At 37.5% G+C, this 15,618-nt stretch overlaps 1 pseudogene; it reads right to left on the minus strand.

The window, feature by feature from the left end:
- Positions 1–241: 241 nt before the first annotated feature.
- LOC145241884 (U6 spliceosomal RNA) lies at positions 242–335 on the minus strand (annotated as a pseudogene).
- Between the last annotated feature and the right edge of the window lie 15,283 nt (positions 336–15,618).

A 15,618-nucleotide genomic window follows, 5' to 3' on the forward strand; every position in this document is an offset into this window, starting at 1 on the left:
TTTGTGTTGCTTCTGAATGACTGGTTGATTGATTGATTATTTGAGCTTTACGGCATATCAACCACTACAGGGCCACTTAATGACAATGCGGTGCGAAATGAAAAGAATGGATTTCCTGCTGTTTTTGTTATGCATTTGACTTCGTATTCATTTGTTGTTTTTGTTTATTTGTTTGGTTTAGAAAAGTTGAAACATTTTCGACTTTTTAAAGTTCTCGTTGGAGTTTTATTGTGGGAACCTAAAAAATATGGAACGCTTCACAAATTTGAACAACAGGGACCATGCTAATCTTCTCTGTATCGTTCCAATTTGAGTATATGCACTGCGTAATATACGGTAAAATCATGTTGACACACTGGGTCTTGTCAGATCACTGAAGTTAAGAAATGTTTAGCCTGGCTAGTACCGGATGGGTGATCATTTGGGAATTCTAGGCACTGTATGTGCTCCCCACTTATCTCGGCATTGTTTCCAGTCGTCCTGAGCCTCCACTTGCCACTGGTATTTAACAACACCGGCTACGGAAAGGTGTTGTTGGAGATTGTGTAACTCTTGGTACGCAAATTCCACCCTTATCGTGGGGAAGGAAGTTATGATATGTACTGTGTAAATGAGTACTTTGTGAATGTCTGGCTTGACTTCAGACGCCGTGATATGATATTAGTACCATCATTTGATCCCGCAAACGATTAAACTTAAGTAAACTTGCCTGATCTTGTTATAGGGCTTTGTTTTAAGTTGAATAGCCTAAGAAAGAGACATAGGAACAAAGAGCTAAAAATATATAGATTAACACCTGATTACTTTTACATACTCGAGCTTGCATATACGCCAATCTATGAAAAGGGATCGAGTAAGCAAAGGATCTGTTATTTGTTTTTGTTGATTTGTTTTTTTGTTTTTTTTTGCTTTTTCTCCAGCCATTGCAATCCGGATATTTTGAAGAGATTTTGCTGATATGCATTTATTGCATTGATGGCGATAAAAAAATCAGGCATTGATTCTTGTGCTCTTAAGCAGTAGAATGCATTATATATTTTTTATCTCAAGTTCCACTATCTTGCTCGATCATTTTCCGGGTCCACAATAATAAGACACACTCTGAACCTGTAATAAGTTTAAGAACACTTACGGTTTCCCAAAAAACTTCAAAGCAGATTTCGGTAAAATATGTGTGGCAATAAAAATCATACAATTGATATTATAGAAAACTGAAAAAGTTTTCATTTTACGAATTTTAGCGCCAATTAGTGGGAAGAGGAGGGGGGCATTTGTTCACATTTTTCAATTCGATATAATTTTCTGCATGATAGACTGTTGTTACATATACGTGTATATTGTATGCATGTATATTGTATGCGTGTATATTGCATGTGTGTATATTGTATGCGTGTGTATTGTATGCGTGTGTATTGTATGCGTGTGTATTGTATGCGTGTGTATTGTATGCGTGTGTATTGTATGCATGTATATTGTATGCGTGTATATTGCATGTGTGTATATTGTATGCGTGTGTATTGTATGCGTGTGTATTGTATGCGTGTGTATTGTATGCGTGTGTATTGTATGCGTGTGTATTGTATGCGTGTGTATTGTATGCGTGTATATTGTATGCGTGTATATTGTATGCGTGTGTATTGTATGCGTGTGTATTGTATGCATGTATATTGTATGCGTGTATATTGTATGCGTGTGTATTGTATGCGTGTGTATTGTATGCGTGTGTATTGTATGCGTGTGTATTGTATGCGTGTGTATTGTATGCGTGTGTATTGTATGCGTGTGTATTGTATGCGTGTATATTGTATGCGTGTGTATTGTATGCGTGTATATTGTATGCGTGTATATTGTATGTGGGTGTATTGTATGCGTGTGTATTGTATGCGTGTGTATTGTATGCGTGTGTATTGTATGCGTGTGTATTGTATGCGTGTGTATTGTATGCGTGTATATTGTATGCGTGTATATTGTATGCGTGTATATTGTATGCGTGTATATTGTATGTGGGTGTATTGTATGCGTGTGTATTGTATGCATGTATATTGTATGCGTGTATATTGCATGTGTGTATATTGTATGCGTGTGTATTGTATGCGTGTGTATTGTATGCGTGTGTATTGTATGCGTGTGTATTGTATGCGTGTGTATTGTATGCGTGTGTATTGTATGCGTGTATATTGTATGCGTGTATATTGTATGCGTGTGTATTGTATGCGTGTGTATTGTATGCATGTATATTGTATGCGTGTATATTGTATGCGTGTGTATTGTATGCGTGTGTATTGTATGCGTGTGTATTGTATGCGTGTGTATTGTATGCGTGTGTATTGTATGCGTGTATATTGTATGCGTGTATATTGTATGCGTGTATATTGTATGCGTGTGTATTGTATGCGTGTGTATTGTATGCGTGTATATTGTATGCGTGTGTATTGTATGCGTGTGTATTGTATGCGTGTGTATTGTATGCGTGTATATTGTATGCGTGTATATTGTATGCGTGTATATTGTATGCGTGTGTATTGTATGCGTGTGTATTGTATGCGTGTGTATTGTATGCGTGTATATTGTATGCGTGTGTATTGTATGCGTGTATATTGTATGCGTGTATATTGTATGTGGGTGTATTGTATGCGTGTGTATTGTATGCGTGTATATTGTATGCGTGTGTATTGTATGCGTGTATATTGTATGCGTGTATATTGTATGTGGGTGTATTGTATGCGTGTGTATTGTATGCGTGTATATTGTATGCGTGTGTATTGTATGCGTGTATATTGTATGCGTGTATATTGTATGCGTGTATATTGTATGCGTGTGTATTGTATGTGGGTATATTGTATGCGTGTGTATTGTATGCGTGTATATTGTATGCGTGTATATTGTATGCATGTATATTGTATGCGTGTGTATTGTATGCGTGTGTATTGTATGCATGTATATTGTATGCGTGTATATTGTATGCGTGTGTATTGTATGCGTGTGTATTGTATGCGTGTGTATTGTATGCGTGTGTATTGTATGCGTGTGTATTGTATGCGTGTGTATTGTATGCGTGTATATTGTATGCGTGTATATTGTATGCGTGTATATTGTATGCGTGTGTATTGTATGCATGTGTATTGTATGCGTGTATATTGTATGCGTGTGTATTGTATGCGTGTGTATTGTATGCGTGTGTATTGTATGCGTGTATATTGTATGCGTGTATATTGTATGCGTGTATATTGTATGCGTGTGTATTGTATGCGTGTGTATTGTATGCGTGTGTATTGTATGCGTGTGTATTGTATGCGTGTATATTGTATGCGTGTGTATTGTATGCGTGTGTATTGTATGCGTGTATATTGTATGTGGGTGTATTGTATGCGTGTGTATTGTATGCGTGTATATTGTATGCGTGTGTATTGTATGCGTGTATATTGTATGCGTGTATATTGTATGTGGGTGTATTGTATGCGTGTGTATTGTATGCGTGTATATTGTATGCGTGTGTATTGTATGCGTGTATATTGTATGCGTGTATATTGTATGCGTGTATATTGTATGCGTGTGTATTGTATGCGGGTATATTGTATGCGTGTGTATTGTATGCGTGTATATTGTATGCGTGTATATTGTATGCGTGTGTATTGTATGCGTGTGTATTGTATGCGTGTGTATTGTATGCGTGTGTATTGTATGCGTGTATATTGTATGCGTGTGTATTGTATGCGTGTATATTGTATGCGTGTATATTGTATGTGGGTGTATTGTATGCGTGTGTATTGTATGCGTGTATATTGTATGCGTGTGTATTGTATGCGTGTATATTGTATGCGTGTATATTGTATGTGGGTGTATTGTATGCGTGTGTATTGTATGCGTGTATATTGTATGCGTGTGTATTGTATGCGTGTATATTGTATGCGTGTATATTGTATGCGTGTATATTGTATGCGTGTGTATTGTATGCGTGTATATTGTATGCGTGTGTATTGTATGCGTGTATATTGTATGCGTGTGTATTGTATGCGTGTGTATTGTATGCGTGTGTATTGTATGCGTGTGTATTGTATGCGTGTATATTGTATGCGTGTGTATTGTATGCGTGTATATTGTATGCGTGTATATTGTATGTGGGTGTATTGTATGCGTGTGTATTGTATGCGTGTATATTGTATGCGTGTGTATTGTATGCGTGTATATTGTATGCGTGTATATTGTATGTGGGTGTATTGTATGCGTGTGTATTGTATGCGTGTATATTGTATGCGTGTGTATTGTATGCGTGTATATTGTATGCGTGTATATTGTATGCGTGTATATTGTATGCGTGTGTATTGTATGCGTGTATATTGTATGCGTGTGTATTGTATGCGTGTATATTGTATGCGTGTATATTGTATGTGGGTGTATTGTATGCGTGTGTATTGTATGCGTGTATATTGTATGCGTGTGTATTGTATGCGTGTATATTGTATGCGTGTATATTGTATGCGTGTATATTGTATGCGTGTGTATTGTATGCGGGTATATTGTATGCGTGTGTATTGTATGCGTGTATATTGTATGCGTGTATATTGTATGCGTGTGTATTGTATGCGTGTGTATTGTATGCGTGTGTATTGTATGCGTGTGTATTGTATGCGTGTATATTGTATGCGTGTGTATTGTATGCGTGTATATTGTATGCGTGTATATTGTATGTGGGTGTATTGTATGCGTGTGTATTGTATGCGTGTATATTGTATGCGTGTGTATTGTATGCGTGTATATTGTATGCGTGTATATTGTATGTGGGTGTATTGTATGCGTGTGTATTGTATGCGTGTATATTGTATGCGTGTGTATTGTATGCGTGTATATTGTATGCGTGTATATTGTATGCGTGTATATTGTATGCGTGTGTATTGTATGCGTGTATATTGTATGCGTGTGTATTGTATGCGTGTATATTGTATGCGTGTGTATTGTATGCGTGTGTATTGTATGCGTGTGTATTGTATGCGTGTGTATTGTATGCGTGTATATTGTATGCGTGTGTATTGTATGCGTGTATATTGTATGCGTGTATATTGTATGTGGGTGTATTGTATGCGTGTGTATTGTATGCGTGTATATTGTATGCGTGTGTATTGTATGCGTGTATATTGTATGCGTGTATATTGTATGTGGGTGTATTGTATGCGTGTGTATTGTATGCGTGTATATTGTATGCGTGTGTATTGTATGCGTGTATATTGTATGCGTGTATATTGTATGCGTGTATATTGTATGCGTGTGTATTGTATGCGTGTATATTGTATGCGTGTGTATTGTATGCGTGTATATTGTATGCGTGTATATTGTATGTGGGTGTATTGTATGCGTGTGTATTGTATGCGTGTATATTGTATGCGTGTGTATTGTATGCGTGTATATTGTATGCGTGTATATTGTATGTGGGTGTATTGTATGCGTGTGTATTGTATGCGTGTATATTGTATGCGTGTATATTGTATGCGTGTGTATTGTATGCGTGTGTATTGTATGCGTGTATATTGTATACGTGTGTATTGTATGCGTGTATATTGTATGCGTGTATATTGTATGCGTGTGTATTGTATGCGTGTGTATTGTATGCGTGTATATTGTATGCGTGTGTATTGTATGCGTGTGTATTGTATGCGTGTATATTGTATGCGTGTGTATTGTATGTGGGTGTATTGTATGCGTGTATATTGTATACATGTATATTGTATGCGTGTGTATTGTATGCGTGTATATTGTATGCGTGTGTATTGTATGCGTGTGTATTGTATGCGTGTGTATTGTATGCGTGTATATTGTATGCGTGTGTATTGTATGCGTGTATATTGTATGCGTGTGTATTGTATGCATGTATATTTTATGCGTGTGTATTGTATGCGTGTATATTGTATGCGTGTATATTGTATGCGTGTGTATTGTATGCGTGTATATTGTATGCGTGTGTATTGTATGCGTGTATATTGTATGCGTGTGTATTGTATGCGTGTGTATTGTATGCGTGTGTATTGTATGTGTGTATATTGTATGCGTGTATATTGTATGCGTGTATATTGTATGCGTGTATATTGTATGCATGTATATTGTATGCGTGTGTATTGTATGCGTGTGTATTGTATGCGTGTGTATTGTATGCGTGTATATTGTATGCGTGTGTATTGTATGCGTGTGTATTGTATGCGTGTATATTGTATGCGTGTGTATTGTATGCGTGTATATTGTATGCGTGTGTATTGTATGCGTGTATATTGTATGCGTGTGTATTGTATGCATGTGTATTGTATGCGTGTGTATTGTATGCGTGTATATTGTATGCGTGTGTATTGTATGCGTGTGTATTGTATGCGTGTGTATTGTATGCGTGTGTATTGTATGCGTGTGTATTGTATGCGTGTGTATTGTATGCGTGTATATTGTATGCGTGTGTATTGTATGCGTGTATATTGTATGCGTGTGTATTGTATGCGTGTGTATTGTATTCGTGTGTATTGTATGCGTGTGTATTGTATGCGTGTGTATTGTATGCGTGTGTATTGTATGCGTGTATATTGTATGCGTGTGTATTGTATGCGTGTATATTGTATGCGTGTGTATTGTATGCGTGTATATTGTATGCGTGTGTATTGTATGTGGGTGTATTGTATGCGTGTATATTGTATACATGTATATTGTATGCGTGTGTATTGTATGTGTGTATATTGTATGCGTGTATATTGTATGCGTGTATATTGTATGCGTGTATATTGTATGTGGGTGTATTGTATGCGTGTGTATTGTATGCGTGTGTATTGTATGCGTGTGTATTGTATGCGTGTGTATTGTATGCGTGTGTATTGTATGCGTGTATATTGTATGCGTGTATATTGTATGCGTGTGTATTGTATGCGTGTATATTGTATACATGTATATTGTATGCGTGTGTATTGTATGCGTGTGTATTGTATGCGTGTGTATTGTATGCGTGTATATTGTATGCGTGTGTATTGTATGCGTGTATATTGTATGCGTATGTATTGTATGCGTGTGTATTGTATGCGTGTGTATTGTATGCGTGTGTATTGTATGCGTGTGTATTGTATGCGTGTATATTGTATGCGTGTGTATTGTATGCGTGTATATTGTATGCATGTGTATTGTATGCGTGTATATTGTATGCGTGTATATTGTATGCGTGTGTATTGTATGCGTGTGTATTGTATGCGTGTATATTGTATGCGTGTGTATTGTATGCGTGTATATTGTATACGTGTATATTGTATACGTGTATATTGTATGCGTGTATATTGTATGCGTGTATATTGTATACGTGTGTATTGTATGCGTGTATATTGTATACGTGTATATTGTATACGTGTATATTTTATGCGTGTATATTGTATACGTGTATATTGTATACGTGTATATTGTATGCGTGTATATTGTATGCGTGTATATTTTATGCGTGTGTATTGTATACGTGTATATTGTATGTGGGTTTATTGTATACGTGTATATTGTATACGTGTATATTGTATGCGTGTATATTGTATGTGGGTGTATTGTATGCGTGTGTATTGTATGCATGTATATTGTATGCGTGTATATTGTATACGTGTATATTGTATACGTGTATATTGTATGTGGGTATATTGTACGTGGGTATATTGTATACGTGTATATTGTATGCGTGTATATTGTATGCGTGTATATTGTATGTGGGTATATTGTATGTGGGTATATTGTATGCGTGTATATTGTATGCGTGTATATTGTATGCGTGTGTATTGTATGCGTGTGTATTGTATGCGTGTGTATTGTATGCGTGTGTATTGTATGCGTGTATATTGTATGCGTGTGTATTGTATGCGTGTATATTGTATGCGTGTGTATTGTATGCGTGTATATTGTATGCGTGTGTATTGTATGTGGGTGTATTGTATGCGTGTATATTGTATACATGTATATTGTATGCGTGTATATTGTATGCGTGTATATTGTATGCGTGTATATTGTATGTGGGTGTATTGTATGCGTGTGTATTGTATGCATGTGTATTGTATGCGTGTGTATTGTATGCGTGTGTATTGTATGCGTGTGTATTGTATGCGTGTATATTGTATGCGTGTGTATTGTATGCGTGTATATTGTATGCGTGTGTATTGTATGCGTGTATATTGTATGCGTGTGTATTGTATGCGTGTATATTGTATACATGTATATTGTATGCGTGTGTATTGTATGCGTGTGTATTGTATGCATGTGTATTGTATGCGTGTATATTGTATGCGTGTGTATTGTATGCGTGTATATTGTATGCGTATATATTGTATGCGTGTGTATTGTATGCGTGTGTATTGTATGCGTGTGTATTGTATGCGTGTATATTGTATGCGTGTGTATTGTATGCGTGTATATTGTATGCGTGTGTATTGTATGCGTGTATATTGTATGCGTGTATATTGTATGCGTGTGTATTGTATGCGTGTGTATTGTATGCATGTATATTGTATGCGTGTGTATTGTATGCGTGTATATTGTATACGTGTATATTGTATACGTGTATATTGTATGCCTGTGTATTGTATGCGTGTATATTGTATACGTGTGTATTGTATGCGTGTATATTGTATACGTGTATATTGTATACGTGTATATTTTATGCGTGTATATTGTATACGTGTATATTGTATACGTGTATATTGTATGCGTGTATATTGTATGCGTGTATATTTTATGCGTGTGTATTGTATACGTGTATATTGTATGTGGGTGTATTGTATACGTGTATATTGTATACGTGTATATTGTATGCGTGTATATTGTATGTGGGTGTATTGTATGCGTGTGTATTGTATGCGTGTATATTGTATGCGTGTATATTGTATACGTGTATATTGTATACGTGTATATTGTATGTGGGTATATTGTACGTGGGTATATTGTATACGTGTATATTGTATGCGTGTATATTGTATGCGTGTATATTGTATGTGGGTATATTGTATGTGGGTATATTGTATACGTGTATATTGTATGCGTGTATATTGTATGCGTGTATATTGTATGCGTGTATATTGTATGTGGGTGTATTGTATGCGTGTGTATTGTATGCGTGTATATTGTATGCGTGTGTATTGTATGCGTGTGTATTGTATGCGTGTATATTGTATGCGTGTATATTGTATGTGGGTGTATTGTATGCGTGTGTATTGTATGCGTGTATATTGTATGCGTGTATATTGTATACGTGTATATTGTATACGTGTATATTGTATGCGTGTATATTGTATGCGTGTATATTGTATGTGGGTATATTGTATGCGTGTATATTGTATGTGTGTATATTGTATGCGTGTATATTGTATGCGTGTATATTGTATGCGTGTATATTGTATACGTGTATATTGTATACGTGTATATTGTATGCGTGTATATTGTATGCGTGTATATTGTATGCGAGTATATTGTATGTGGGTGTATTGTATGTGGGTGTATTGTATGCGTGTATATTGTATGCGTGTATATTGTATGTGGGTGTATTGTATGTGGGTGTATTGTATGTGGGTGTATTGTATGTGGGTGTGCTTGTGTATCGTCTAGTGGTTATCATGTTACTATTTTCTCGAACATATGGATCGTGTTTCGCTATTGTTTAATAAACGTACGTGTTATATAGGTAATCTAATATATGTTATATGCTTGTGTGTACATAAAATGTTCATCTTAATAACATGTCATTTTCATACTCATTCTTATTTAATTACACAGTTCACTAATAGGATAATGCCTTTTAGCAACGAGACAATAAATATCCTTGTCTGCTTGGAACACCAGACAAGGTAGACATACCTTCTTGTATAGTTCTTTTTTCTTGGAGTTGTTTTTGTCGTGAAGTCCTCTAATCGAAAACGCTTTCCTTTGAAGGAAACTCATAACAACAGATTATATTTTTATATGGCTTTTATTCCTTTTTTATGGATGATCCCTTTTCTCGGAGTCAGCAAACTGTATCTATAGTTTTTTTTTCCGGTTGTCCACTAGAATGCGTCTGTGGACTTCCCAATTCATTCTCTCCAACTGGTTAGCTTGAACTCACTCACTAACTGACCTACGTGTATATCTGTCAGCATAGTAAACCAAATCACATGTCGTTCACATAAACTAAATCCTTCTTTACTTTACAAATTCCAATCTACTGTAAAATTCTTAAATTGATTATGTTTATTAACTAACCATTCAATCAAATAATAACAAATAATTGTTTTTCTATTGAATATTTATTTGCTATAACAATTGTATTTCCACACCTTAAAATTTCCCTGGCGTTGCATAGGCACACTAACACCACAATACTTTTCGATATAATATTCTGTCTGTTACTTTTCTGCATGGTATACTATTTATTATATTATTCTGTCTTACTTTTCTATTTGTCGTTTAAATCCCATTCAATTTGTAGAATTTAGTTGAGGCGAAGCTGCATTGAGTTGAGTCTACAGTTAAACTTCATACACATCATGGGAAGCACTCTAGTCTTTTTCAAATTGCTTGAGCAGCTCCAGGCAGTTAGTATGAAGGTGTGGACTGGGGATTGACCACCTAGTGCTGAATAAAAACAATGCTACAATCGGATGGAATAGAAGAGGAAACTGTCCTGACAACGACTCAGTTATTGTCAGACTGATTGTTGAAGACGAATCTTTTACAGGAGTGAAAACATACGAAAAGAAAACGTCTTTTTTAGTCTGAAAAAGGCTGAGGTGTTTTATGAGGATAATTTAATCAGTTTATATTCTTCTTTCTGATAATAAGCTGTTGGCGTTGGATATTGCGATAAATAGCTATGAAGGACGTTCGATAAGCAATATCTCTGACCCATTTCTCATAGTATTACAGCAATGAAACTTGGAACAGTTAATAGACATTTTCGACATAGGAATCAGCCAGAGTTCTGCATTTTTCCATCCAATAATGCAGTTTTTGGGGGCTACTTTTGAAGAACACCGCAAGTTTAAAAATTTTTTTTATTTTTTATTACATTTTCACCCCAAACAAGGAACGTTGCCACTTTGATGTAGGGGGCAACTATCAATGACATAAGCTACAGAAGTACTATGTAGGGAGTTGGGCAGCAAGATGTCGATTCACGTTACACTTAAACTTCTGCATGTCAGCACAGTTGGGGAAGCAGGGACCCGGAAGGGAATTCCAAAGTCTAATGGTTCTGGGGAGGAAACTACTGGAGTAGAAGGCTCTCTTACATCTAGGGATCTCTGCTGTGTATGGGTGAGATTTAGCTGCTTGTCGGGTTTGTTGGGGGTATTTACAAGTGCTTGCAGATCGTCAGAGCATTCACCGTTAAAGTACTTGTAGAACAGCAGAGGGATGCTACATTTCGTCAATAGGACAGAGGCTGAAGCTTAGATGTCAGTTCAGGACCTATCGACTCTCTTTTGAACCTTGTCTAGGAGTGAGAGACTAATAGCAGATGCACCAACCCAAATATGACAACAATATTCCATACATGGGCGAATGGTGGTCTTATAGAGGTATAGGATACTTTCGGGCGTTAGTAGCTTCCTAGCACGGTAGAGAGAATCTACCTGCTTCGCAGCGGTCCTGGCAATACTCTCAATGTAATTGTTCCAACTCATGTTTCCTGTGAACGTTAGGCCGAGGAGTTTAAAAGATGTACTTTCAGATAAAGTCTTTGGCCATTGGTATTGGTGGTAGAGAAGGTTTCTTGTAATTATTGAAAGAAACAAGTTTAGTCTTGGCAGCATTGAATGTGACTATCTATTTTTGTCCCCATTTCACTACAGATCGGAGGTCATCCCATAGTGTTTCTGCCATTTCCTTAGATATGTGTTCATTTGTTTTCTTGATGTGTCTGTTATAGAGTATGGTGTCATCATCATATATACCCATCTCACAGACATTTTGTCAGGGAGGTCATTTATGAATATTAGGAATAATAGAGGTCCAAGGATAGACACCTGAGGCACTCCCGCATTTATATCATATTGTTCAGATGGGCGACCGTCAAGGACAACCTGGATTTTTACTCTTATCTAAGAAGGAGTTAATTATGTTAAGTACTCTTCTAGTGATACCGTATGATCTGATTTTCCTGAGAAGACCTTCATGTCATACCCTGTCAAAAGCCTTAGATATATCTAGAGCTACCGCTGATGGACTAGAGCTTGGTTAATTATGGACTCAAATATTTTGGTGAAAAGTGGGAGGAGGCTAATGGGATGATAATTTACTGGGTCGGTTCTTTTGCCAGAATTCTTGAAAACTGGTACCACAGAAGCAGTTTTCCAGCAGTCTGGAAATCTACATTCATTAAGGCATTTGTTGTAAAGTTTGGAGAGAATTTGGAGCTACTTCGGCTGAGCACTTTTTTAATAGCACAGCCGGGATGAGATCAGGTCCACATGCTTTTGAAGTGTCAAGATTTTTTATGATAGCATGCACCTGAGAAGGAGTGATTTTCAGATCATCTAGTGTGATGTCTGTCCGCAAACGAAAGTCAAGGAGGGGGTGATTAACAGGGTCCACTGTGGAGTTGGAGGTGAACTGACTGGCAAGCATGTTAACCTTCTCGGTTGCTGTGCAAATAACCTCATGATTGTTGGATAGTGGGGGAATTGTTGATCGCCCATTATTTACTACACTGTTAAAGATTTTCCAGAAGTCACGAGTTCCTAATTTTTGTGCTTCGATGCGCTTTTTAGTGGTTTCAGTAAATTCTCTCTTAGCCGTCGCTATTTCTTTCTTACAGTTACTTTTGGCTTCTAAGTACTTCTGTCTGTTTGAACTGGGCTTATGGCGGTTAAATCTGCGGTACACATGCTGCCTTTGCACTATGGTAGCTGTACAAGTAGAAGTGAACCATTGAAGGGAGTTGTGCTAGCTATAAGATTTCCGCATGAGAACATGTGCTTCAATTGCTGTTTTGAACCAGTCAGCCTTTTTATAATATCTCGTTGTTTTGAGCAATGGCTCTTCAGTTTGGGCTCTAGAGTTTAGGGCGATTTCAACCATTATCACTGCATGATCGGCGTTCCAAGGGGGCTTTGGGCATTCGTTACACAATCATCGGGAACTGTGGTCAGAAACAAATCTAGAAGTGATGCGTGTTGTTTGTGCTCGTCTGGGAAACGGGTTGGAAATGTAACCATCTGTGATAGGGGATGAGATATAGAGAAGCTATGTGTTGTGGTACCAGCTGCGCCTGTGTAAGTAGAAAATCCAAGCCAGTTACTATGGTGGACACCAAATACATGCACTTGTGCATGTTTATTATGGTGCAGTCCTGTGTCGAGGGAGAGCAGTAGAGAAAATAAAAGTAGCTAATGTTAAGCCTAAAACACATAAAGGCTTGATCGTCCGTTTGTTTCTCTAGTCATGGGGAGGGTGTTTCAAATATAGACTCCAAGCCCGTGATATGTCTGTCAGAGTTCTTACGGCAGAGTGGGAGATATCCGGGCATGTTAAAGTAGTTAGAGGGGATGGAGGAGTGTAGGTTAGTCTCACTTAGTGCTAAGATATCCGGGGTATTTGTTAGGAGAAATGCTTCAACATCATTTAAATTAGTTCATAGCCCACGGATGTTCGTAAATGCAAGCCTCAAGGGAGAAGGCAGGTTGGTTTTGTTTGAGTTTGGGCCTGGTTTTAGCGGAATTTTTTTATTGTACTGTCATTTTTTTAAGAGTTTCAGTTTAGGTAAGTGGTGCTGAACAAGTGGTTATGCAGAATACCAGACATGCAATAAAATTAGACCATCAGTTGACCTTTCATCTACTAGAATTGTGGCCTCAGGAAATCCCACCGCGGATGAATGCAGGGTCCCTTTCTAGGTGCGACATGGCACTACAAACATCTGGATATTATACAACTGTTGATGGAGCAGCCGCTCTAAGCACTACTAAAGAGTTAGAGCACCTGTACTATCAGTCGGGAACAGCAGCCAGGCACTGTCAATTCGATACCCTCAACCCATCAGACGATGGTCAACCCAATCTACTTGCACTGGCATTACAGCATTCAAGCACCCTCAAGTGCCCAGTTTAAAGGGATGGAAATGTGTCAGAAGTGGGGAAAACAGCGTTCATTACCCTAGTCAGGAAACAAGATCGACCACCGAGTGTTTCTGTCGAATCACAGGGATTTGATCTCTATGCCTAGCTAATAGGCAAAGAAGGGTATGGAAGCCGGGCGATAAATAGTGCCTATCTACTCCTTAAGCAGTTTAGGTTTGCAGACCGGTAATTTGCTTGCATCACCAGCTCTAGGAAAGTTGTCATCCAAGACTGGAGAGGCCTCCCTCCCCCTAGGTTTAGCTTCAGAGTTTTCCTTCTCCTAGACAGATGACCTGGGAAGATCTACAGGTCCATCAGCACCGAGAGGGTTTGCCCTGCGCCTGGGTCCTAATCCAGGTATTTTTGCGACCCCACGTGTGTAGTTAATGTTACTGGGTTAGTTTATAAAGGTTATATATCTACTGAAAAATTACACTCATCAAAGTGATTAAGGGACATTGCTATTTCATTGTTACTGGGGGAGGGGGTGAGTAAAAATTCATGCAGTGGAAGCAGCTATATTTGCGACAGGTTTGTTGGCAGGAGTTAATATGGTTTCATATTTTTGCTTTAAATTTATAATTAAAAAAAATTTTTTTTTTTTTTCTTTTATTTTTATGTTGGCTTAGGAATAGGATAACGCGTTACAGAATGGCTTGCAACCACGATATGACTTCAGAAATAAAGTGTACATAAAAAACAACTTCATGGCTGGAAATGTGCAAGTCAAGAGAGTTGTGAGGATGGGGGAAAATTTCATATCCAAACGCTCGTGTTTCTCATCTGACAACATGTGCGTTGTGGACTGAGGTGTTGTTTTACAAGAGGAAGATACTTTTGTTGATCTTGCCTCTTTATGTTGATAGCGTCTTTTAATTTCCGTAAAAGTGAAGCATAATAGACTCCTGTAATTGTGGTAATCTTCGCCAAGAAATCTTTCATCACTGTTCCGTCCTAGTCCCAGACTGTAAGCATGACCTTACCAGCAGAGGGCTGCACCCTTGTCTCCTTTGGATGTGGTGAATCCAAGTGTTTCCATTGCGTTGACTGAGTGTTGGTCTCTGGATCATAGTGGTCGACCTAGGTTTCATACTGTGTAATCAGTCTTTTCAAAAACAGTTTCCACAGACCCTGTACTAATCTTAAGTTCTTGGGCTATTTGACGAATAGTCACGCACCGATCTTCCAAAATGGCAACGTCAACTTGACTGACAGATGCCTCATGAATTGCAGAAATGGGGCGACCAAGTTTAGATGTTATTCCCACAAATTTCCGAAAATGTTTGAATTCACTATGACAGTGTTTTACCAGGTTATAATGACGCATCACTAGCATACATTTGTTTCATTTCATCCAAAATCCCGGATCACTCCGCGACACTCAACACGTTCCACTTCACACCTGACTCAGTTCAAACACATCTAAACCAGTTCAATAAGCTCAGAGTTGTAATTAAACACATAACCCATATAGATTTAAATAAATAAATTGCAATAATGTTATATTGCATGTACCAATCGCAATATGTTATATGGTCGTGGG

This window comes from Euprymna scolopes, chromosome 20 (genome assembly GCF_053919585.1).
Source record: "Euprymna scolopes isolate OS-2025 chromosome 20, ASM5391958v1, whole genome shotgun sequence".
Taxonomy (NCBI): domain Eukaryota; kingdom Metazoa; phylum Mollusca; class Cephalopoda; order Sepiida; family Sepiolidae; genus Euprymna; species Euprymna scolopes.